At 45.9% G+C, this 21,708-nt stretch overlaps 1 protein-coding gene across 1 annotated transcript in view; it reads left to right on the top strand.

Annotated features, from left to right (window-relative positions):
- The first annotated feature begins 975 nt into the window (after positions 1-975).
- LOC311426259 (AP-4 complex accessory subunit RUSC2-like) overlaps positions 976-21,708 on the top strand; it is a 117,116-nt gene continuing 96,383 nt past the window's right edge. The window contains exon 1 of the mRNA XM_084502485.1: positions 976-1,061. The gene's annotated coding sequence lies outside the window, so the exon portion shown is untranslated. The remainder of the gene's footprint in view (positions 1,062-21,708) is intronic.

Below are 21,708 nucleotides of genomic sequence, written 5' to 3'. Positions count from 1 at the left end.
TTTCCAAGCTCTGTGTTGTAATTTCCTCCACAGTCTCAGTAATAAATATCTCCAGTCTCCCTCCACTGAGAACTGTAAAGGGCTGGAAATGCACTGCCTTGAAAAGTCTATTTTCTGATGGCAGAATGCCTGAGATGCTACTTCTAGGAACAATAGCAGGAGCTGCTGTTATTTGCTGCTCACCCAACTGAAAACTTACCAAACCAATGTTTTGCTTCTGTGGAAGCTGGCTGAGGCTGTAGCAAAAGCAACCAGGCAATAATGGTCAATGGAGTCTGGCATCACAGCAAGATGGAGATTTGGGGAATGCTGGATGTGGAACTGAGTCATAATTTTAATTCTGCCTTATTCTTGTAAAGAGCTGAATACAAATCTATGCACTCTAAAGTTTGTGCCTCTTTCAGTGGGCCAGATAAAGAGTTTAAAGCCCCTGCAGTATTGCCCAGATCCCTGCTCCCTGCAGAGAGAGAGAGAAAAAAGCCTCTTGGCAGCCTCAAGCTGTTTTTAAATGAGACAAATTCCTGGGGTGCCTGTCTGCCAGAGCTTCCAGCCTGTACATCAAGTCCCTTTTTAGCATGCTTCTCCATGCATCTATATCTGGCTCCAGTTCCTTGCTCAGGGAACATGACTTCATCATTGCTTTGGTATTTCCAGTGATTCAGCCTGGTCTGGGACAGGGAGGATTCATTCCTGGTGCATGAGGACAGGTGTATGTGCATTGCTGGAATTCCAGCATGGTGCAGCCCCAGCCCTTCCACTGCCTTGACAGCTCTCCTCCAGTCCTCAGCTGATGCACTGCATTCCTGACTGGCAGATGGTCTGGACACAGCTGGGAGAGGCACCCAAGCTCCTGCTTTTGGGGCTGATGGGGATCACTGTCTTCGCTGCATACAGTCCTTGGTGAGGACAAAGTAAGCTGAGAACAGTGGTGTGTACGCCTGGGAAAGCCACAAGGAGTCTGCTTTATGAGTGGAAAATGAGCTTTGCAGAATGCTTATAACTATTTCCAGACTGCAAGTGTCCCATAATGAACTTAACTTCACAACAGCTGCAGAAACGTGGTGTTATGATGCTTATTTCACAGGTGGGGAAACTGAGGCACGGGACAGGGTAGTGGTCTGCTTGAGGTTTTACGCAGCTAGAGCTGGGAAAGTAAACTCCCATGAAGCGATGCTGACCATGCCTGCCCTCTCCGGTAGTGTCTGGATTCCTCCAGCGACCGTGGGCAGCAGGTCAGACCAAGGTGGAACAATGCTTGTAGGGAGGAGCAGCTTCTAAAGCAAGATGAGTCCAGGCTGTTGTGTTGGGTCTGTCTGAGCTGGAGTCACCTTTTCCCTGCAGCAGCCCACACAGTGCTGTACTCTGCACTCGTAGCTGGAACAGCACTGATAACGCTCCAGTGTTGTGTCTATTGCTGCGTAGTGCTGGCACAGCATCAGGACTCCTTCCAAGCCCCCAAGAGCCAGCAGGCTGGGGGTGGGCAAGTGATGGGGAGGGGACATTGCCGGGGCAGCTGACCTAAACCAACCAAAGGGATATTCCATAACACCTGATGTCACACTCAGCAATAAAAGGGGGGGGGCTCTTGTGGGGGAGGGGGCTGTTCCTCCTGAACAACCACTACGCGTTTGAGGCCCTGCTTCCCAGGACGTGGCCAAACATCGCTCGTTGATGGGAAGTAGAGAATAATTTTTTTTTTTCTCTCTCTCTGTGCTTCCACGCGGACTGATTGTTTCTTTTGTTTCTTTTTTTCCTCCCCATTCCCTTTCCCTTTAATTAAACCTTTCTCATCTCAAACCTCGAGTTCTCTGTGTTGTATTTTCTCCCCCTTCCTCTTTGAGGAGAGGGGGAGTGAGAGAGCGGTTGTGGTGGTGCTCGGCTGCCCACCTGAGTAAAACCACCACAGTCCTTTTTGGTGCCCAACGTGGGGCTCGAGGGTTGAGATAACAATAGCATTGGTTGAAGTATTTACAACTAACATATTGGTAGTCATAATGATCTTTTTTCTGGTAATACTTTTCTGTGTGGATATGTTGTATGTAGTCCACTCTCTGTTTTCTTTTTTCCTTTACATCCGATCGGAGAAAGTGTTTAAGTCTGTGCTTGTTTTTTTTATCATGTTGTGCTGTAACATACTGGCCTTCAGTTTTGTTTGGTATTCAGGCCCGGCATTGTTATCCTCCTGGTCTCATGGAGATTATCTTATTGAAAATATTAAGAATTACAGAGCCTTCTTTTTTGCCCCTAGCAGTCAATCAGTGAATAATATCGGGGGTGGTGCCTTCTACTTTTCTCCCTGTGGGCTAATTACAGCAGCCTTTCAGTATCTTGGATACCCTTGGTCAGATATTATCCTCCTATTACTAGGTCTAGTGTTTGTCTTCCTCCCCAAGGTAAAGCAATTTATTAAGAATATTATCCAAGGACCTGTCCCCAGACAAAGTAGTTGTGGGTGGCAAGGTGTGTGGGGGGATTTGGGCAGGTACCTATCACGGTTTTCTCCTCCAATGGTTCTAAATTTCACCCCTGAACAAGTACAAAATCCAAGAAAACTGGTAGAATGTTTGAAAGACGTATGCCCTGACCCTGGCAATACTAGAGAACTCCACCAGCTTGCTGCACTCTGCTGGGGTCTGGCTTACGCCTATCAGATGTCAATTAACATTGCCCAGCACCCTCAAGGGGATAGGGAGGTTCCTGAATTTGATGATGAGACAGCACACACTGTGACCACCCCAGAGGACCGACCATCTATGATATCAGTCGCCCCTGTAGTAAAGACAAAACAGTGGAAATGGAGATCAGGTTGTTACCAACAATACCCAACAGCTAGAAGGCAATGAAGCCTTGTAGTTTTATTTACGTGACCACGGGGAAGATATGAGGAAGTGGGATGGTGAACCGACCTCGGCCCTAGCTGCTCGGGTACGTGAACTATGGAAAGATACAGCAGCAACAAAGAGGGCCCCTAGGAGGATTGCTGCCCCAGTTTCTGTTGGGCAGTCCCCCAGAGGCAGTAGAAGGGATAGTATTACTCCTGACCCTGACGAAGAGACTTCTGCTTCACATTTGGAAGAATTAATTGATAGATACTCCGACCAGGACTAGTGGGGCCCTGCCTCTGGCCAGGTAGAGGAGAGGGACAACCGGATTTACTGGACTGTGTGGATTCTATGGCCTGGCACACCGTAACCGCAGAAATATAAAGCTTTAGTGGACACAGGTGCACAGTGTACACTAATGCTGTCAGGCCAGCAAGGGGCAGAACCCATCTCTATCTCCGGAGTGACGGGGGGATCCCAAGAGCTAACTGTATTGGAAGCTGAAGTGAGTCTAACTGGGAATGAGTGGCAAAAGCATCCCATCGTGAATGGCCCAGAGGCTCGGTGCATCCTTGGCATAGACTACCTCAAGAAAGGGTACTTCAAGGATCCAAAAGGGTACCGGTGGGCTTTTGGCATAGCTGCCTTGAGCACAGAGAAGATTAAGCAGCTGTCTACCCTGCCTGGTCTCTCACAAGACCCTTCCGTTGTAGGATTGCTGAGGATTGAAGAACAGCAAGTGCCAATTGCGACTACAACTGTGCACCGGCGGCAATATCGCACCAACCGAGACTCCCTGATTCCTATCCATGAGTTAGTTCACCATCTGGAGAGCCAAGGAGTGATCAGCAAGACTCATTCACCTTTTAACAGTCCTATATGGCCAGTGCAAAAGTCCAATGGCGAGTGGAGGCTAACAGTGGACTATCGAGGCCTGAATGAAGTCACACCACCACTAAGTACAGCAGTGCCAGACATGCTAGAACTCCAGTACGAACTAGAGTCAAAGGCAGCCAAGTGGTATGCTACAACTGATATTGCTAATGCATTTTTCTCTATCCCTCTAGCAGCAGCATGCAGGCCACAATTTGCTTTCACTTGGAGGGGCATTCAGTATACTTGGAATCGACTGCCCCAGGGGTGGAAACACAGCCCTACCATTTGCCATGGACTGATCCAGACGACACTGGAACAGGGGAACGCTCCTGAACATCTGCAGTACATCGATGATATCATCGTATGGGGTAACACAGCAGAAGTTTTTGGGAAAGGGAAGAAAAAAATTCAAATTCTCCTGAAAGCTGGCTTTGCCATTAAACAGAATAAGGTCAAGGGACTTGCACAGGAAATCCAGTTCTTGGGGGTAAAACGGCAGGATGGACGTCGCCACATTCCGATGGATGTGATCAACAAAATAACAGTTATGTCTCCGCCAACTAGCAAAAACGAAACACAAGCTTTCCTAGGCCTTGTGGGATTTTGGAGAATGCATGTGCCAGGCTATAGTCAGCTTGTGAGTCCTCTATATCGAGTGACTCGAAAGAGAAACTATTTTGAGTGGGGCCCCGAGCAACAACAGGCATTTGAACAAATCAAACAAGAAATAGCTCGTGCAGTAGCCCTTAGGACTGTCCGTACCGGACCAGCTGTGCAAAACATACTGTACACTGCAGCTTGGGAGCATGGGCTCACCTGGAGCCTCTGGCAGAAGACCCCAGGAGAAACTCGAGGCCGACCTCTGGGGTTCTGGAGCCGGGGCTATCGAGGATCAGAAGCCAATTACACCCCAACTGAAAAGGAAATATTAACAGCATATGAGGGGATTCGAGCCGCTTCAGAAGTTGTTGGTACAGAAGCACAACTTCTCTCGGCCCCACGGCTACCTGTGTTACATTGGATGTTCAAAGGGAAAATCTCCACTACACATCATGCAACCGATGCTACGTGGAGTAAATGGGTAGCGTTAATTACACAGCGGGCTCGAATGGGGAAACCCAACCGCCCGGGAATCCTGGAAGAGATTATGGGCTGGCCGGAAGGCAGAGATTTCGGAGTGCCAACAGAAGAGGTAACCCGTGCTGAAGAGGCACCACCATAGAATGAGTTGCCAGAAGACAGAAAGCAGTATGTGTTGTTCACTGACGGATCCTGCCGTGTGGTAGGGAGCCATCGGAAGTGGAAAGCTGCTGTGTGGAGTCCCACATGACAAGTTGTGGAGGCCATGGAAGGGGAAGGCGAGTCGAGTCAGTATGCAGAAGTGAAAGCTATACAACTGGCCCTAAAAATTGCTGAAAGAGAAAACTGGCCGGTACTGTATCTCTACACTGACTCATGGATGGTGGCAAATGCGCTGTCGGTTTTTTTCCTCCCCATTCCCTTTCCCTTTAATTAAACCTTTCTCATCTCAAACCTCGAGTTCTCTGTGTTATATTTTCTCCCCCTTCCTCTTTGAGGAGAGGGGGAGTGAGAGAGCGGTTGTGGTGGAGCTCGGCTGCCCACCTGAGTAAAACCACCACAGCTGTGCAGATTCTTAAACCACATCTTCCGTGGGTATTACTTTCTTCCATCTCTGGGTGTGCTCAGAAGGCAAAGGGGAGAACTTGCAGCCAGTGTTCCCCAGACGAGGTCAGTGCTCGTGGCAGGCTGTGGATGCTGCAGGGCTCTCACTTGTACCTCGGCAAGACTACAGTTGCTGCCAATGCTGTAAACCTTATTGCAGCCTTGATCTAAACACTTTCAGATGCCTTATTTGAGCCTGAGTTGTTGTGAATGGTTTAAAAACTGTTTGGGACTATCCAGTGGTTAGCCATTCCCTGGCTGAGACCGATTTGGCTGCAGAAGCCTCTTGGTTGAAGATATGGCTTCAGTGTTGTCTTGCTTAGCAGTGAGCCAGTCTGTCACTATGCAGGAATAAATCATGAAGGCTCATCATGTTTGGAGAGGCAGCCTCTCTGTGGAGCCCCTATTGATGAACAGGTCCTTGGAGAACCAGTCCTGGCTGCATTTTGTTTCAGACAGACCTGGGGACTGGCACCTGACACCAGATTTACTGTTACTACATTGGGAAGTTTTCCCTTTATTTTTGAGCTGGGAGAGTATGTTAGAGGACGCACGGCCGAAAGCACGACAGACACCAGCAGAGTCAGATCATGCTCCATTTTATTGCCCGAATAGCCTAACTTTTATAGTGAACTTAACAGGGGCGGACAGTGTTTCACACAAGATCATTGGTCAAAAGAACTCAGACAAACAGTTACAAGAAAACAACCCCACCTGCAAGAAAACAACCCCGTTGTGATTAGCAGTCACATAGACCTTGTCCTTGAAGCCAGCTACTGGTAACAATATTTTCCTGAATTCCTCAATTGGGCGATGTGGGAACACTGTCATGGGAACTTCTCATAGTTGCCCTGGTAGCTTGGTTTGCTCAGCTACAGCAAGCCATGGGATTTTTGCTGTTTCAAAAATCCCTCAACAATTCCCCCTTTTTTTTTTTTTTTTTTTTTCTTTTTTGAGCAAACCACGCCCAATATAACATTTTTGCAAGTAACCCTTTAACCACATTTATCACAATACCACATGCAATGATGATTGACACCACAGCAAACAGAATCCTTAATCCCTCTTTGACTAATCCCAGTAACCATCTATGCATCGTTTCAAACAAATCAGTGAACCATTGATTGAAAGGATTGATACCATATTGAATCTTTCTCATGTGCTCTTTCAGGAAAGTAATGGATTTGTGAATTGACACATTATGATCAAAAAGGTTTAAACAGTACATTCCCTTAAAGTCCTCACACCCATTCCTTTGAGCCAAAAGCAAGATGTCAATAGCAGCTTGATCCTGTAAAAGCAGATGTTGCAGACTATTTTGATCTGGTAACATCTCCTCAAGTATCTCTGTCGTGGCATAGGCTTGCCTCTCGGCCCAGCATACCAATTTTTCTAAGTTGTTACGTGCGGCCGGAGGTGCCACTCCAGGCACTAAAATTGCCAATGCTGCTCTAGCTGCAACTCAACATTATCATTGCAATCCGGTGCAAGCAATGCCCATTTATGTCTGGTGATCTCATGCAACTGTAACAAGCTAGGAGCAAATACAATGAGTTTATCTAAGTAACATGGACATCTGATAGCATTTGCAGGGATACCTTGCCAGGCCCTATCCCCACAAATCAGAAAAACATCAGGAGGTAAGGCCAAAGCTGTACAATTGTTCCAAACACTGTAGTTGTTACCCCTTGTCTCCATGGTATAAGCCCCTAAACCCTGCTTAGCAGCGTCACTGTAAACACGGGTGTTATTTGTATTTCTGTACCCGTATGGCCCTTTCCAGGTTCCTGTAGCAGGATTCATCTGATAGCCACGGCTACATTCACATTTGCAGCCACCTTTCAGGTTGATACAGATTTGACTACAGATACCAGGGTTTTGGCATTCATCAATATCTCCACAGTTTCTCTTGTCTACAAACTCAAACCCAGCTGGACAGTCACATTCATTTTTGTTGCATTCCTTCAGGGGCTCATCACCCCAGTCCTTGCAGTCTCTCTGCTGGTTACACACTTTATTGATATCTATGCATTCTCCACTTCTGCACTTGAATTTGCCAGGTCCAGAGCACTGAATAACATTGTTACAGTTGGCTTCATCAGTGCCATCCAGACAGTCTCTCACACCACTGCACTGCCTACTCCCATGGACACAGTTCCCATCTTCACATCTGAACTGGTCTGGCCTGCAGGTGATTCAAAGATCGAAGCCGAAATTCCTTTAAGTGGTATATTCTTTATTGCAGCGCTGGATGCACGGGGGATCTCTCCACCTATCATGCATACCTAAAGCGGAAAGCAGTCTTGAATTTATACAATCAATCTATCAATATTCTACAAGCACCTATACATATGCATTACCTATCCCCGCCTTCCCTCGCTTCTCATGCTAATTAGCCTTTTGGCACCTTGCGCCTGCGTAGAGCCTCCCAAGAATTGTGGGCAGGGGTCTTTGGGACGTGGGCAGGGGTCTTTGGGAGGAAGACCCCGAGTCTTCCTCACAGTGTACTTTTCACCTTTGGTCAGGAATCTGCTGAATTGGCAGGTTTCTTAATTGCAAGAGCTGGTTGTTGCTAATTCTTCCGTTTGTTGTATCTTTATAATGAATTCCAATGTCCAGTTTTGAGATTTATAGTCCTTACGTTTGTTTCTCTGTCCGTCTGCCGCTTCCTTATCATGAGTTCCAGTGTCTTGTTTCGAGATATACAGTCCATGTCTGGGGATTGTCCTTGCCTCCCCAATGCCTCCCCAATACCTCCTTAATCAATCCCCCCTTTTCTTTTCCCATGCAAATTCTTTTGCATCAGATACTTTCATTATTTACAGTAACACAACAAAGCAGGCATCTAAACAACATGCACACAAATATTCCTAACACTACTAATGCGATTAGAGCAATGAACACTTGTTTCAACCATTGAAAATTGGGCAACCAGGAGGTTAACTGTTATAAATGGCTCAGGATTCAAATTAGGATTAAATAAAAAAAAATAGGATTTATTGAAAGAATATAAAGGAATAGAGGTAAGCAAACAGCGCTGGGTGCACTGGGAGTCTCCGCTCCACCAGGACACACACCAGTTACATCAAGCAGCTGATTTTTATGCTCCTAGACTAATACATATTCATTACTACTTCTAAAAAAATAGATTAAAAAAAATAGATTAAAAATAGATTAAAAAAATAGATTAAAAAAATAGATGGACACGAATTGTTAAAACATTTCTCACAATCCCTTATCTTCTTTTTAATATCAACAATTCGTGTCACTTCTGTTGTTAATAACTGGATTTCATCAGTCCATTCTTGGAGGGTCCAATTCTTAAACATCATAATTGACATATCCCCTTCCTTTTTTAATGAAGTTATTACAAATGTACTATTTATCACCCGGTGTATTAATAATGTAAGACAAGGTATCATACAAGGTATAAACAATAACATCATTACACCACATAACAATAAAAATAACACTCTTTTAACCCATGGTCCACCAGGCAGCCATGAAAATAAATCCCATTCCATATCCTTCCAGGTTTGTGTTTGCTTGCTCACCTCCCCCCCCTCCTTCTCTGGGATGGGAGAGAGAAATGGGAAAGTGAAGCCTGTGAGTTGAGATAAAAACAAGAAGATAATAACAATAATGATGATAATAGTACTACTAGTAATAATGTGTATGAAACAAGTGATGCACAATGCAATTGCTCACCACCTGCTGACCAATGCCCAACCTAACCCCGAGCAGTCCGGCCCTCCTCCCAGCCTGCCTGCTGGCAGGACAGTGAGAAGCTGAATTTGGCTTGGTCCTTGGCTTGGTGTAAGCACTGCTCTGTAACAATTAAAAACAATTAAAACATCATCATATTATTAACATTCTTCTCATCCTAAACCAGAACATAACATTCTATCAGCTACTAGGAAGAAACACCCTTTTTATCAATCTTTAAACAGCAATTACTAAAGCTAAATTTTCCACAGACTTCTCCTTCTTGTGCTAGTAAATAATCCAAAGCTAGGCAATTTTGATACAAAGCAGTTCTCATCTTTATAACTCATTTAGATCAGTTCTCATCATTTATAACTATTTCTATTACAGCTAATAACCCTAATAACCTAATTATTCAATTTAGTATATATACTGGGGTCCTATAGTCCCAGGATCTGTCTTCTGCCCACGTAGCTGGATTATAATAGGCAAACGCCTTCAGTCAAGGAGTTAGGCCTGCTTTCAGGGTCACTTCAGGCTTGTATTACCGTTCGGCCTGTCAGGGTGATCCAGCTCCTGGAAAACAAATCACAATTTTATATAGGTTTAAAAAAGAGGTTTTTTTTTTTTATGTTATTTTCTCGGGACAACCTGATCTTAGTGGGGGAGAAGTCCGGTCGAGGCCCTCTCACTCGGCAGTCAATACCCATAGGGGTTGCCTCCCTCGGTAGACCTTACACACCGCAGTGGAGGGTCCTGCCCCGGTCTTGCCTTCTCCCTTTTCTCCCTTTAGGCTTGTCCCCTTTATTTGGCATCCTTAATTCATGCAGAGCCTCGTTGCCAGAATATTAGTTCTCCCTTAGCTTGAGTTTCAGTTTCCCAGGAGCGGACTCAACCCTCCAAGTTTCAGTAGTTACTGGTCCTTTTATTCTGGATGCGTGGGTCCCTTTCTGCGGTTCTCACAGCTGTTTCAGTAGTCAGTAAAACAAGGTACAGTCCCTCACATCGGGGGTTCAGTGATTCTTCCCTCTCGTGGCTGCTTGTTGAAACACTTTCTTTTTTATCTTCTGACAAGTTAAGCAACGGTTATGTAGTTTGCTTTGCCGTAGCAGGATTCATCTGATAGCCATGGCTACATTCACATTTGTAGCCCCCTTTCAGGTTGATACAGATTTGACTACAGATACCAGGGTTTTGGCATTCATCACTATCTCCACAGTTTCCCAGCTGGACAGTCACATTCATTTATGTTGCATTCCTTCAGGGGCTCATCACCCCAGTCCTTGCAGTCTCTCTGCTGGTTACACGCTTTATTGATATCTATGCATTCTCCACTTCTGCACTTGAATTTGCCAGGTCCAGAGCACTGAATAACATTGTTACAGTTGGCTTCATCAGTGCCATCCAGACAGTCTCACACCACTGCACTGCCTACTCCTATGGACACAGTTCCCATCTTCACATCTGAACTGGTCTGGCCTGCAGGTCCAGGAAGGGCAGTTAATTTCATCTCTTCCATCCTTACAATAAGGATCTCTGTCACATCGCCACAATTCTCTTCATCTTCTCCACTGTCACAGTCTTTTTCACCATCACATTTCCATGACACTGTTCTCATATGACACAGCTCAGCACTTTCGTCAGACCCATCTTCACAATCCGGATCCCCATCACACTGCCATCTGTTTGGCACACACTGACCACTGTTGCACACAAAGTCAGATTCAGCACACATCTTCTTCACACAAGCACTCTCATCACTGCCATCTGAGCAGTCTTCACATTTTACTCTAGCACCGTCGGCAGCAGTGCACAGTCAGGTGAAGGCGAGCAGCAGGCAGAGCGCCCTGCACTGTCACCTGTGTCACTTATACTACTCCTATTACCCATGCTGTTAGTGTCAGTGGCATCCTCCTTTTCTTTTTGCCACTGACCATTCACCACAACTGGATGAGACACATGATTACTAGTTAGGAAAGAGAGTGTAACGTCTGCTATACGGCTGCAGGCAGTGCCAGCTGCAACCTTAGGTTTGTGAATGAGCCTGCCGGTGGTCATTTGGCAGTGTAATCTGCATCTCTGCACTCCTGCCCTGCAATAGAGCTAAGTCGTCATTAGTAATGGTTATAACACCGATCTGGGGACTAATAGTCTTTTTTGCATTGCAAGATAAACCTCTTATAAAAAGAATGCTAGAGTGAAGCAGCACAGCCGCTGCTGCCGCTGCCTCCATGGTTACGTCAGACAGGCTGCAGGGTCCTGATGTCCGCCCCTCTGCTCTGTGCCGACTCGCCTCACGGTGAGAGTCGACTGCCGGTGTCCACTGACGCCTCTGGTCTCCCGTAGCAACTCGATCTCGGATGTTCTGCAATTACTTCAATTTCCCTGCGTTTTGCAGCTTCTGTCAGGTCTATTCTTTGTCTCTCAGAGCCGTCCGTGGCTCTGCAGCGTCCCAGGGCTCTCTCCGTCCAGCGGTAGTCCCTCCGTAGTTTCTCTGGTCTCCCAGCGCCGCTCCAGTCTCTCGGCGCCGCTCCGGTCTCTCGGCCTGTTCAGGTCTCAGCGAGTCCAGGTCTCGGCCTGTGCGGGCCTCATATGTTGCAGGAAGCACAGACGAAAGCACCAGTAGAGTCAGATCATGCTCCTGCCTTTTTCTTGTCACAGTCAAAACATTTAAGAGCAAAAATAGGATACACAAGATACACAAGATACACCGGGCCCATATATTAGGCAGCACCACTCAAAACTTGGATAAAACAGCACTTCTTTTCAGTCTGTCAAGCACTTCATTCGTCTCTGCCCACTCCCCTTGCAGAGTGTACGGAACAACGGATCGGATCTCTGCACTCGCTTTGCAGCAACGCTGCGTCTCACTCACACAGCACAATCGCACACGGAGGCCTCCAGCACATCTCATTCATACCACAGGAATAGAATGATAACCAACCAAACAAGTATTGTCTCTGACTGTGTTCTTCGTGAAGTGACTTGTAACACTTTGTTTCAAACCCTTACACTTACACAAATACTTTCAACACAAAATACGTACAATATGCAAATATTACAATATACAAAATTTCAACACAAAATACAACACAAAATACATACATAAAAACACATACAATTATTAACACTCCAGTTAGTATCCCTCCAGCAGCCGAAAACATACCGTTTGTCTGCAGTTTCAGGAGATCTTTGCTCCTGCGGTGAGCAGCTGAGAGTGGAGTCCCCTCTGAGCAAAACGCTCAGGGTGCACCTAGGGGTGTCCACGCTGCAGCCGATCCCACAGCTGAGCAGAGTGTCTCCTGCCTGGCTCACCAAAATGACTCACAGAAAGCTGACTCCACAATCAGTAGGTATAAAGTAGGTATGTTTACTCAGTTCCATGCAGCACGGGGCAGGTAGTCCCACCAAAGTCATGCACTCCTAATGTGGCAAATTGCTTTAGTAAAGAGTTACATATACATGAACATTCCTATACATATGCATAACCTGTCCCTTTGTGAACAGTCCTCCTTATCTCAGACCCCTTGATTAAAGTCTGAACCATGAGGTTGTTTTTGATCTGGTTCTCAGGGTCCGAGAGGCTCCTGTTATCTGGTGGTATAAGTGCAGCACAGGCACAAATGTAGCACATATTCATTCTTAATCAATTGCTCTCTAATTTCTAATTCCAATGTTTCAGCTTGCTCTTTTCCGGATCCACGGGTATTCTACTATTAATGTTCAAAGCCTGACAGACCCCGTCCTCCGTGGATCAAAATACATGGGGTCTTAAGGGTTCTTTTGGTCATTCTATCATAAAATACTGGATCATTTTCAATTTACTCTTTAATTTTCTGGGGCCCCTGTTGTTCCAATTTCTAATCATTATTCATAATGGACTTTTTGGTCATATATCTGGTAATTTGCTCCCTTTCTGGTCCTTGGTCTTCGATTTTATCTGACCCATCCGGGAATTTTACTAGTGGCAATTCCCACAGCCCTTGGTTGCCCCCAGTGAGAGTGTCTTGCAGGGGGTTTAGGACCTATCACCCACCCACGTATCACTCCATTCACCGGCCCAGCCCCCCCAACAGGAGATTAGAACCAGTGAGAAAACAAAAAGACCTCCACGCTGACTTTAGAAGTCTCAGTTACACTCTCACACACAAACACTGGCAACCGCACCTTTACCCAACCGGATGGTATCTTACGAATCAGTCGTCTTCATCCAGAATCCAACTGGACGGTATCCACAAGCATCTCTGCTGTCTTCATCTGGGATCGAACCAGACGGTATCCACAAACGACTGTCGTCTTCATCCGCTTCGATTCCGGACACCGGAATCCAACCGAACGGTATCCAAACGACCCTGTCGTCTTCATCCGGATCTTCACGCGCAGAATTACGGGCAAAAAACAGCCGGCAAGGGAGCTCAAAAAAAATCAAATTCTTTGCTTACCTTTATTCAGGTTCAGGATGGCATTAGTCCCGATCTGACTCAAACAGGAGCCACCAAATGGTGGGGCGCCTCTCCTAGATTAAATCAGAATTCAGGAACTATAGCCATCCCGGACGAGCCCCCAAATTGTTATAAATGGCTCAGGATTCAAATTAGGATTAAATAAAAAAAAATAGGATTTATTGAAAGAATATAAAGGAATAGAGGTAAGCAAACAGCGCTGGGTGCACTGGGAGTCTCCGCTCCACCAGGACACACACCAGTTACATCAAGCAGCTGATTTTTATGCTCCTAGACTAATACATATTCATTACTACTTCTAAAAAAATAGATTATTATAATTAGCTTCCGGGGTCCAGTCCCTCCTACTGGAGCATGCGCAGTCTCCTCTGGGGGTCTCTTCTGGGGGTCTCCAGGGGTCTTTCATGCTGAAGGCGCGTAGTCTTCCTCTCCCCCTTTGTACTTACTTGGCACCATGCCAAGTTTATAGAACATTCTCTGCAAGTCTTGTCTCCCAGTCGTCCTTCAGCTTCTTTTTCCTTCCTCTTAATCTCTTGGCCCCCCTAACCAGATACCAAAGATCCTCATAGTATCCCATAACAGTCACTAGTTGTTATCAGTTGTTCTGAAACTCCCAGACTTCAAACACAAACAGCTTTCTTATTTGACGCTTCACGAGTAATTAAAACATTCTTCCCCAGCCATTCACAGACACATCTATAGCAGTGTTAAGTTAATCTTGAAGAAGACAGGAAAAAAAAAGGCTGTAACTGTTAGAAATAGAAGTCCGGAATAACAAAAGCAAACAGGTTCATAAATTTAAGGAGTATTTTCTGAAGACTTGATAAATTGACTAGAATGAGGGGGAGACTGGGACACACTGCATCTGTGGTTCAAGAATTAAGTTGCCAGTGCAGGGCCCAGAGGCAGACAGGATTCAAACAGAATTGTTCTTTATGGACACGAATTGTTAAAACATTCCTCACAATTATTCCATATTTCACTAAAACTCCACGAAAGATCATCTTTACTGATCTCATGTAGGACTCTTGTCTGCTTCCATATTTCTTCCAGGTCGGTAGAGATCCTTCCACTCTGATCTACATACATACAACAAGTTGTGTTTATTACTGTACAGACTCCCCCTTGAGCGGCCAGTAACAAGTCTAGGGCCATCCGATTTTGTAATACTACCTGTGATAAACTAGATATCTCTTCTTGTTGAGCCTTTATAGCATCCAGAGTTTTGTTTTCTAACTTCTCTATAATTGCAGAAATATTAACTATTGCCTTTTCCAATTCACTCACTCCTAACCATGGGATAAACCATCGAACAAAACTATGAAAAGCGGTCTGTCTCTCTATCAATGGATTGTTAATTTTTCGTCTGATTCTCCGCATATGATTTCTCAAGTAACCTCGAGGCACTACATCATGTACTGTCATATTGGGGACTACCGCTCCAAGAGTGCAAGTTCCCTTCCAATTCTCAGGCAAGACCTTAGGGGCTGTATCGTTGCATAGCCAATACCACCCTTTTCCTTCTGGAACCGGCCAGCTGGTTGAATTTGCCCAGCCGCTAGTCGTACTAATATCAATTGTTCAATTACAAGATGTCTGATTTCCCACATAAGTAGTATCCGTATTTATACAATCCTGTTTCCCCATACCCCTAGGTGGGTTACACCTTTGTACACATACATAGTAAGATTCCAACAGCACAAAGCTATTCACTTCTAGTTTCAAAACTTCTTCATATTTTTGACCCCAAGATGTGTTTTCCCACAAATTAGTCCAAGATAAATTTGCAGGCAAGGGAATCCCAATTAATGATACACCCTTATTCCCATGCTCTGGTAGATGGGTGCATACCCAACAGTTCGTCTTATTAATCACTTGAGATACAGTTTGTATTAAGGTCAGGTGTAAGTTCTCGTCCCAAGTTGCCCATCCCAAATCTGACAACCACACCCCCACAATCATTAGGATCTGGAAAAACGCAATTTTGCCGGTCCGATTGGGGTCGTGGTCCATATCCTCGCCGGGGCCTTCTTCACCTTTGAATAGTGGATCCAAGCTGCTTGCTCCTTGACTTTGACTGCCGTATGTGTTGTTAGTAGTACTTGATATGGTCCCATCCACTTCTCTTCCAATGGGCGACCTGTAAATAATTTTATATAAACATAATCCCCTGGCTTAATGGGATGAATTGGTAAGTCTAGTCCTCGGGTTTGGGCTCCGAAGACTGTCTTAGCTATTAGGTCCAATCGTTTTTGGAGGCTTATCATATAGTTATACAAATATTCTGAACCCAACTGTGTTAGATCCTCCCCACTAAATAAGGATGTGTAGGGCCTACCATACAGTATCTCGAAAGGGCTCAAATTCTCTTTCAAGCGTGGTTTCGCCCTAATTCTAAGCAGCGCTAGAGGAAGCGCTTGAGGCCAAGTCAAATTAGTTTCTTGTCCTATTTTGGCTATTTGTTGTTTAATCAAATGATTCATCTTTTCCACCTGTCCGCTCGCTTGGGGTCTATAAGGAGTGTGAAGATGCCAATCTATCCCTAAAGCCTGGCTTATTCGCTGAACAATTTGTGCACCAAAATGCGAGCCTCTATCTGAGGAAATGGTTGCTGGGATCCCGAATCGGGGTATTATTTCATTCAACAGTGCCTTAATTACCTCCTTAGCCTTATTAGTTCTGCAAGGGAAGACCTCGGGCCATCCTGAGAAGGTATCTGTTAAAACTAATAGGTACCGATACCCCCCTTTTCTTGGCAGTTCCGAGAAATCAATTTGCCAATGCTGCCCAGGATAGTTCCCTTTATCAATGACACCAAACGTCACCCTATTTCCTGTATTGGGATTATGACGCATACAGGTGTCACATTGTTGGGTTACCTGCCTTATTGTGGTATACAGATTTATAGAATCATAGAATCATAGAATATCCTGAGTTGGAAGGGACCCTTAAGGATCATCAAGTCCAACTCTTGACACCGCACAGGTCTACCCAAAAGTTCAGACCATGTGCCTAAGTTCACAGTCCAATCTCTTCTTAAATTCAGACAGGCTCGGTGCAGTGACCACTTCCCTGGGGAGCCTGTTCCAGTGTGCAACCACCCTCTCTGTGAAGAACCCCCTCCTGACGTCCAGCCTAAATTTCCCCTGCCTCAGCCTAACCCCGTTCCCGCGGGTCCTGTCACTAGTGTTAATGGAGAAAAGGTCTCCTGCCTCTCGACACCCCCTTACGAGGAAGTTGTAGACTGTGATGAGGTCTCCCCTCAGCCTCCTCTTCTCCAGGCTGAACAGGCCCAGTGACCTCAGCCGTTCCTCGTACGTCTTCCCCTCCAGGCCTTTCACCATCTTCGTAGCCCTCCTCTGGACACTTTCCAACAGTTTCATGTCCTTTTTATACTGTGGTGCCCAGAACTGCACACAGTACTCGAGGTGAGGCCGCACCAGCGCAGAGTAGAGCGGGACAATCACCTCCCTTGACCTACTAGCGATGCCGTGCTTGATGCACCCCAGGACACGATTGGCCCTCCTGGCTGCCAGGGCACATTGCTGGCTCATATTCAACTTGCTGTCTACCACGACCCCCAGATCCCTCTCTTCTAGGCTGCTCTCCAGCGTCTCATCGCCCAGTCTGTACGTGCAGCCAGGGTTTCCCCGTCCCAGGTGCAGGACCCGGCACTTGCTCTTATTGAACCTCATGCAGTTGGTGATCGCCCAGCTCTCCAACCTGTCCAGATCCCTCTGTAAGGCCTTTACGCCCTCATTTGAGTCCACAACTCCTCCAAGTTTGGTGTCATCAGCAAACTTGCTCAAAATACCCTCTATTCCTACATCCAGATCGTTTATAAAAATATTGAAAAGTACCGGCCCTAAAATGGAGCCTTGAGGGACCCCACTGGTGACCGCCCGCCAGCCTGACGCAGCCCCGTTTACCATAACCCTTTGGGCCCTGCCCGTTAGCCAATTGCTCACCCATCGTATGATGTTTTTATTTAGCTGTATGGTGGACATTTTGTCCAGTAGGATCCTGTGGGAAACCGTGTCAAAAGCCTTGCTGAAGTCCAAAAAAATCACATCAGCTGGTTTCCCTTGGTCCACCATACGGGTGATCTTATCATAAAAGGAAATCAGGTTAGTTAGGCAGGACCTACCCTTCACAAACCCATGCTGGCTGGGACCAATGACTGCTTTGTCCCCCAGGTGCGCCTCAATAAGTCCGAGAACCAACTTCTCCATGATTTTACCAGGCACTGACGTGAGACTGACAGGCCTGTAATTGCTAGGGTCTTCTTTCTGACCCTTCTTGAAAATTGGCACAACATTTGCCAGCTTCCAGTCTACCGGGACCTCTCCAAATTCCCAGGATCGTTGAAAAATAATTGAAAGAGGTTCCGCGATGACATCCGCCAGCTCTTTCAGCACCCGGGGATGAATCCCATCCGGACCCATGGACTTGTAGGGATCCAGGTGGAGTAGCAAATCCCGCACTCGTTCAGGGTCGGTTGGGAGTTTGTCATCCCCACCGTCCCGGCCCTCCAGCTCAGGGCACCCTGGGTCCCGAAGCCCATCATCGGCATTGAAGACAGAGGCAAAGAAGGCGTTAAGCGTCTCTGCTTTGCCTACGTCATCGTCTATGAGGAGACCTTCCCTATCAAGGAGCGGCCCTATGAATTCTTTAGTTCTCCTTTTTCCATTTACATATCTAAAAAAACCCTTTTTATTTTCTCTCGCAGACACAGCCAGCTTCAACTCTAGCTGTGCTTTGGCCATACGAACTTTCTCCCTACAAACACGAACAGCATCCCTGTATTCTTTCCATGACACCTGGCCCTCCTTCCAGTAGCGAAACACTCTCTGTTTCCGCCTAATCTCCATTAGAACATTCCTGGTCAGCCACGCCGGCCTCCTGCCCCGCCTGCCTGACTTGCGATATTTAGGAATTGCCCGTTCTTGTGCTTCTAGGAGGCATCGCTTAAAGAATGACCAGCACTGGTGGACATCGAGGCCTTCAAGAGCAGTTTCCCAGGGGACCTTGCTGACTAGTTCCCTGAGCAGCCTGAAGTCCGCTTTCCCCATATCTAGGGATGAGGTTTTGGTGGCACTTTTCCTTCTGTCACCATAAATTTTGAACTCAACCACTTCATGGTCGCTATGACCGAGGCGGCCACCAACCACCACATCTCCCACCAGACCCTCTCTGTTTTCTAGCAACAGGTCTAGGAGGGCACCTTTCCTAGTTGGCTCCGTTAGCACCTGCACCAAGAAGTTATCATCTAGGTGCTTCATGAACCTCCTGGACTTGCTCGTGTCAGCCGTGTGGCACTCCCAGTTAACGTCCGGCAAGTTGAAGTCCCCCATAAGGACAAGGGGAGTTAATCTCGAGGCCTCTCTTAGTTCTGTAAAGAATAATTTATCGGCGCTATCGTCCTGGCCAGGCGGTCTGTAATAGACTCCCACAATGACATCCCCTTTATTTGTTCGTCCCTTGATACCCTTTCTTGCTACCAAGACTTGATTTAATAGTTTATACAGGGCATCGGCTCCCCAATGGGTTTTATTGTGTTCCCCCAAAACCATAGGCCACACCAAATTAGAGGGCATAATAACCCTGTTGTCCTTCAAATGAGCCCACCCATCAACATTCAGCTTCCCTTTTAGATCCTCGATCAACTTTAAATCTTCTTTTGAATATTTAGGAGCCTGGCCTTTCTCTAATGTCTGAATTTTACCGTCTGGTATTAAAGCAAGCACTTCCACTTGGCCTCTTTCCGCCGCCCTTCTTGCCTTTTTATCAGCCAATCTGTTCCCAATCTCGAAGTCAGTGGATCCTCTTTGATGCCCTCGGCAATGCATAATAGCCACTTTTTCTGGTTGTTTTACAGCCTCTAACAATTTTAAAATTTCTTCAGCATGTTTTATCTGTTTTCCCTGAGCAGTCAGTAATCCACGTTCCTTCCAAATCGCTCCATGAGCATGTACCACGCCGAATGCATATTTAGAATCTGTCCAAATATTTACCTTTTTTCCAGCTGCCAGTTCCAATGCTCTCGTGAGAGCGACTATCTCCGCCTTTTGAGCTGATGTTCCAGGGGGTAAAGGCTTAGACTCAATTACCTGCTGAGTAGTTGTTATAGCATATCCAGCTTTACGTTGCCCTTGCGTAACAAAACTGCTCCCATCCGTGAACCAAGTTTCTTCTGCATCTTCCATGGGCTCCTCCTTAAGGTCTGGTCGGCTGGAATACACAGTCTCCATAGTTTCTAAACAATCGTGAGTCACAGGTTCCGCCGGAGCATCACTAAGAAAAGAGGCTGGATTCACAATATTAGTTATCACAATTTCCACATCGTCCTGTTCTACCAATATTGCTTGATATTTCAAAAATCTCTGAGGAGATAACCAATGGGCCCCCTTTTGTTCTAAAACTGCTGACACAGTGTGTGAGACAAACACTGTTATCTTCTGCCCCATTGTAAATTTCCGGGCTTCTTATATATTCATAATTACGGCTGCCACTGCTCGCAGACAGCCTGGCCATCCTTTACTTACTTCATCCAATTGTTTGGAGAAATAAGCCACTGCCCTTTTGTAAGGTCCCAACTTTTGTGCTAGTACCCCTAAGGCCATACCCTGCCTTTCATAGGAGTATAACCAAAAAGGTTTAGACAAATCTGGTAAACCAAGAGCTGGGGCTTGCATTAACTCCTTCTTAAGCTTCTTAAAGGCTGCTCGGGCTTCTCCTGTCCATATTAGTCTTATGCAGTTATCTTTAATTAAATCATACAAAGGCCTTACAATTAATCCATAATTGTTGATCCATAATCTGCACCAACCTGTCATTCCTAGGAAAGTTCGTAATTCTTTAACAGTCTGTGGTTCTGGGGTACGACAGATTGCTTCTTTGCGTTCTGTCCCCAATTCACGTTGTCCTCCTGAGATCTCACTTCCTAGGTACGTCACGCGGGTTTGAACCAATTGTGCCTTCTGTTGTGAAACCCGGTATCCATTCATTCCTAGGAAATTAAGGAGGCTTACCGTCCACTGTATGCAGCTTTCCCTGTCTTCGGTAGCAATCAAGAGATCATCAACATATTGCAGCAGGACCCCTGCAGAATTGGGGGCTTCCCAGGATTCAAGCTCCTTTGCAAGTTGATTACCAAAAATCGTGGGGCTATTCTTAAACCCCTGAGGAAGCACTGTCCATGTCAACTGTACTTTTCGTCCTGAGTCAGGATTTTCCCATTCAAAGGCAAAGAGGTTTCGGCTTTCCGGGGCCAAGGTTAAACAAAAGAAGGCATCCTTTAAGTCCAGCACGGTAAACCAGACCAACTTGTCCCTTAACTTGGTCAATAGTGTATAAGGGTTTGCTACCACAGGATGTATGTCTTCAGTGATCCTGTTTATTGCTCTTAAGTCCTGTACTAACCTATAACTCTTCCCATCCGGTTTCTTAATTGGTAAGATGGGAGTATTATATTCCGATTCACACTCGACCAGTAACCCATATTGCAAAAACTTATCTATTGTATCTTTTATTCCTCTTCTATCTTCTATTCTAAGGGGGTACTGCTTAACCTTTACTGGCTTTTCTCCCGGTTTTAATTTTACCATTATTGGTGCAGCATTCTTCGCTTTCCCAGGGACATCAGATTCCCACACCCCTGGATAAACTTGATCTTGGATTTCCGGAAGGGTTTCATTAAAAGAATCGGTTTGGATCAATACCAAACTTAGTGCACTTATAAGTCGGTCTTCTTTTACTCTTAACTCTACCCTTCCCTTTTCAAAGACAATTTCAGCTTCTAATTGCTCTAATAAATCCCGTCCCAATAAAGATCTAGGAGATCCCGGCAAATACAAAAACCTATGTATTCCCATTTGCTTCCCCAATTCATATTCTAATGGTTTTAAAAAGAAAGCTTTTTCGTGCCTACCCGTTGCCCCCACCACTGTCACAAAATCTTTATCTTCAGGCATCAACTTCTGATTTAACATTGAATATGTAGCTCCTGTATCTACTAAAAATTCTACTTCCCGACCCAATTTCCCTAGCTTAATTTTAACCAGTGGATCTGCTAGGGTAGAGTCCCCCGGTCTCCTTCATTGTTTTGTAGCCATTAATAGCTTGTTTTCCTCTTGCCGCTTCGGGCATTCCCTTTTCCA

This window comes from Aythya ferina (genome assembly GCF_964211825.1).
Source record: "Aythya ferina genome assembly, chromosome: W".
NCBI lineage: Eukaryota > Metazoa > Chordata > Aves > Anseriformes > Anatidae > Aythya > Aythya ferina.
Note: the sequence above shows the minus strand (reverse complement) of the source record. Positions and strands in the feature narration are given on the sequence as shown.